Raw genomic sequence first — 5324 nt, forward strand, 5'->3', positions numbered from 1 at the left:
ACTTAGGCTTGGTGTCCCTAGAAGGAGTCAGATCCGACTCATAGCAACCCCTCCTTGGGTTTCTGAGGCGGTATCACTATGGAAGTAGATTGCCCAACCATCCTTCCAAGGAGTGGATGGTGGGTTTGAACTGCCAGCCTTCTGGTCAGTAGTCAAATGCCTTAGGCGCTACACCACCAGAGCTCCCAAAATAGATGGGAAATCTAGTAAACATTTATTGGATCTGTACAAGCATAAGAATTCTAGGTCAAGTGAACAGAAATCTAACCTGAGAGTCACAGCTCCTCAGTCAGTTCCCAGACTTGAGTCATTTTACAGACACATAATCCCTTCAATGAAGGAGAAGCCAAGTCCCCTTGAAGAAGGACCCCACTACACTGCCAAAAATTTATATTGTTTATCTTTCTCCCAGCCTCTCCCCAAAGGGATCTATGGCCTTTTATAAGACTGACAGTTCATTGGGGAAAAGAAAATAATAAGACTCTGAATTGACACTAATTCCAATAGACCTAAAACATCACTGTGGCTCCCAGTCAGAATGGGGGTATATGGAGGTCAAGTTAATAATGGTCATAACTCAGCTTCATCTCACAGTGTGTCCAGTGGGAATCTGAGCCCATCCTGTAGTGATTTCCCCAGTTCCAGAAAGCATAATTGGAATAGACATACTCAGCAATTGGGCAGAACCCCCACATATATCCCTGATATGTGGAACAAGGGTCATTATGTTAGGAAAGAACAAGTGGAAGCCACTAAAACTGCCTCCTACCTAGGAAAATAGTAAACCAAAAGTATTATCTCACTCCTGGAGGGATTTCAGAGATTACTGCCACCATCAAGGACTTGAAGGATGCAAAGATGGTGATTCTTATCACATCCTGACTTAACTTGCCTATTTGGCTAGGCAAAAACTGATGGATCTTGGAATGACAGTGAATTATCATAAACTTAACCAGGTGGTGACCCAGTTGCAGCTGCTGGTCCAGATGTGGTTTCATTCCTTGAGCAAATTAATACATCTGATACCTGGTGTGCAGCTACAAATATGGCCAATGCCTTTTTCTCAATCCCAGTTTTCATGGATCACCAGAAGCAGTTTGCCTTCAACTGACAAGGTTAGCAATATACCTCCATGGTCCTACCTCAGAAATATATCAACTCTCCAACACTGTGTCATAATTTAGTCCACAGGGATTGCCTTTCTCTTCCACAAGACATTGGTGATGGCATTATGCTGATTTGACCTAGTAAGGAAGAAGTATCAATGACTCTAGACTTATTGATAAGATATTTTCATGCTAGAGGATGGGAAATCAATCCAACAAAAATTCAGGCACATTCCATCTCAGTGAAATTTCCAGGGGTCTAGTGGTGTGGGGCCTGTCAAGATATTCCTACTATCGTTAAGGATAAGTTATCGCATCTGCCCACACTCACACACATGCAACTAAAAAAGGGGCATGATACCTGGTGGACCACTCTGGATTTTGGAAACAACATATCCCTCATTTGGGTGTGCCACTCCAGCCTGTTTACCAAATGACTTGAAAAGGTGCTAGTTTTGTGTGGGGCCCAGAACAAGGCTCTGCAATATGTGCAGGCTGCTATGCAAGCTGCTCTGCCCCTTGGGCCATATGATCCAGCTGATCCAATGGTACCTAAAGTGGCAGTGGCAAATAAAGAAGATTTTGGGAGTCATTGGCAAGCCCCTAGTGGTTAATCACAGTGCAGACCCTTAGGATTTTGAAGCAAAGTCCTGGCATCCTCTGCAGATGACTACCCTTTTTTTGAGAAACAGCTTTTGGCTTGTTACTGGGCCTTAGTAGAGACTGAATGCCTAACTGAGTTGCCCATCATGAACTGAGCATTATCTGACCCACAGAGTCATAAAGTTGGACATGTACATCAGCACTCCATCATTAAATGGAAGTAGTATATGAAAGATTGGGCTTGAGCAAGACCTGAAGGCACAAGTAAGTTGCATGAGGAAGTGGCCCAAATGCCCATGATCTTCACTCCAGTCACATTACCTTCCCTCTCCTAGTCCATACCTATGGCTTCATAGGGAGTTCCTTATGGTCAGTTGACTGAGGAAGGGAAAGCTTGTGCCTTGTTTACAGATGATTCTGCATGATATGCAGGCATCATTCAAAAATGGACAGTAGCAGCACTTCAACCCCTTTCTTGGACTTCCATGAAGAACAGTGGTGAAGGAACATCCTCTCAATGGGCAGAACTTTAAGCAAGGCACCTGTTTATTCACTTTTCTTAGAAGGAGAGATGGTAAGACGTGTGATTGTCTACTGATTCATGGGCTGTGGACAATGATTTGGCTGGATGGTCAAGGATTTGTAAGGAACATGATTGGAAAATTGGTGACAAGAAGGTATAGAGAAGAGGTATGGGGACAGACCCCTCTGAATGGGCCAAATAAGTGAAGACATTTCTGTCTCATATGAATGCTTACCAAAAGGTGACCTCAACAGAGGGGAATTTTAAGAAAAATGTGCATAGGATTATATGTTCTGTGGATATCAGTTGTCCTCTTTCCCCAGCCACTCCTGTCATTGCCCAATGGGCTCATAAAAAAAGTAGCCACAGTGGCAGAGATGAAGGTTATGCAGAGGCTCTGCAGCATAGCCTTCCACTTACCAAGGCCAACTTGGCTACAGCCACTGCTGAGTGCCCAATCTGCCAGTAACAGAGACTAACACTTAGTCTGCAATATGGAACCATTCCTTGGGGTGATTAGCCAACAAGCTGGAGACAGGATGATTACCTTGGACCACTTCCATCATGAAAAGGACAGCATTTTGTTCTCACTGGAATAGACACTTACTCTGGATATAGATTTGCCTCCCTTGCACACAATGCTTCTGCCCAACTACCATCTGTGGACTCACAGAATGCCTTATCCACTGTCATGGTATCCCATACAATATCACCTCAGATCACATGACTCACCTTACAGCAAGTGAAGTGCAGCAATGAGTCTATGCTCAAGGAATTCACTGCTCTTACTATGTTTCCCATCATCCTGAAACAACTGGCTTGATAGAACAATGAAATGGCCTTCTAAAGACACAATTACAGTGCCAGCTAGGTAGCAGTGCCTTGCAGGGTTGCAGCAATGTCCTCCAGGAGGCTGTATATACTCTAAATCAGTGTACAGTATATGGTGCTGTTTCTCCAATAGCCAGGATTTATGAGCCCATTAACCAAGGGGTAGAAATGGTGGAAGTGGCACTATTCACTATTACCCCTAATAACCCACTCTCAACACTTTTGCTTCCTCTCTCTGTGACCCTATATGCTCTGCTGGTCTGGAGGTCTTAGTTCCAAATGAAGGAATACTCCCACTTTGAGATACAATACTGATTCCATTGAATTGGAAGACTCCCACTCAGCCATTTTGGGCTCCTCTTGCCCCTGGATCAACAGGCAAATAGAGTTACTATATTGTCTGGTTAATATTAAGATTAAAGACCACAGTCTGAAGTATGGATTACACCTCAACACAAAGAAAATGAAAGTCCTCACAACTGGACCAATAAGCAGTATCACGATAAATGGAGAAAATATTGAAGTTGTCAAAGATTCCGTTATTGCTTGGATTCAGAATCAACACCAATGGAAGCAGCAGTCAAGACATCAGATCTCGTATTGCACTTGGAAAATCTATTGCAAAAGACCTCTTTCATGTGCTAAAGGGCAAAGATGTCTCTTTGAAGACTAAGGTGCGCCTAATCCAAGCCATGGTATTTTCGATCACCTCATATGCATACGAAAGTTAGACAATGAATAAGGAAGATCGAAGAATAGTTGATGCTTTTGAATTGTGGTGTTGGTGAAGAATACTGAAAGGACCATGGATTGCAAAAAGAACTAACAAATCTGTCCTGGAAGAAGTGCAGCTGGAATGCTCCTTGGAAGGGAAAATGGCCAGACTTCATCTGACCTACTTTGGTCATGTTGTCAGAAGGGACCACTCCCTGGAGATGGATATCATGCTTGGTAAAGTGGAGAGTCAGCGAAAAAGGAGAAGACCATCAATGGGATGGACTGACACAGTGGCTGCAATGATGGGCTCAGGCATAGCAAGGATTGTGAGGATGGTGCAGGACGAGGCAGTGTTTCATTCTGTTGTGCATAGGGTCACTGAGTCAGAGCTGACTCAATGGCACCTAACAACAACAACATATTGTTTGGTGTGACTGGTCCTGATTGCCAAGGAGAAATTGGATTGATATTACATAATGTAAGAAAAGAAGAGTATTCTGGAATACAGTAAATTCCTTAGGATATCTTTTAATACTACCGTGCCCTGTAATTAAAGTCAATGGAAAAATTACAGTAATTCAATTCTGACATGAGTACTAATTGGCCAGGCCCTTCAGGAATGAAGGTTTGAATCACCCCAATAGGCAAAGAACCATGACCAGCTGAGAGGTGTTTGCTGCGGGCAAAGTGGGTATGGAATATGTGGTGGATGAAAGTAGTTCTAAAAATCAACTACAACCACGTAACCAGTTGCAAAAACAAGGACTGTGACTGTTATGAGGTAGTTCTTCCTTGTATGTGTGCATCAGTTTTGTTTTCTTTACTTATAAAATATAAGGTGTAAATGGGACTAATGCATTTTCAATTATGTGTGTGTTTGTTTTATCATGTTAGGCACAAAGCATGACTTAAAAATTGTTTTTATTTAGAGAGTATTGTGGTTTAAGGAGATGGTACAGTTACCAAGTTGACAAGGGGTGGACTATGATAGTTAAAGTTGCGTGTCAACTTGGTTAGGCCATGATTCTCAGTAGTTTGTCAGTTATGATGTAATCATCTCCCATGATGAGACCTGCTATAATGTTATTATCTCCATGATGAGATCTGCCATGAGCAGCCAGTCAACTGAAAGGGAGTTTCCTTGGGGGTGTTCCCTGCTTCCAATATATATGGACATTTTGGCCATGCTTTCTGGCTTTGGCTCACTCTGGATCCTGCAGCTAGCTTATCATCATCTGATCTCTGATCTCGGGACTTGAGCCAGTGCCTTGCTATATTGACTGCTGATCCTGGGATTTGTTATCCTCTGCAGCCTGTGAGCCACCAGCCTGCCATCGTACCTTCTGATCTTAGATTCGTTAGCCTCTGCAGCCCATGAGCCAGCAAGCCTGCTGTCTGACCTGCTGATCTTAGGTTTGTCAGCCCCTGCAGCTACATAAGGCAGGAGAAGCCTCCAGCCTGACATTTAACCCTCTAACCCGCGGACTTAGGACTTGCCCAACTCTACAACCATGTGAGCCATTCCCTTGAGATACATCTCTTAT

Source organism: Orycteropus afer, unplaced genomic scaffold (assembly GCF_000298275.1).
Source record: "Orycteropus afer afer isolate SDZICR_OR568_19922 unplaced genomic scaffold, OryAfe1.0 scaffold00538, whole genome shotgun sequence".
NCBI classification, from domain to species: domain Eukaryota; kingdom Metazoa; phylum Chordata; class Mammalia; order Tubulidentata; family Orycteropodidae; genus Orycteropus; species Orycteropus afer.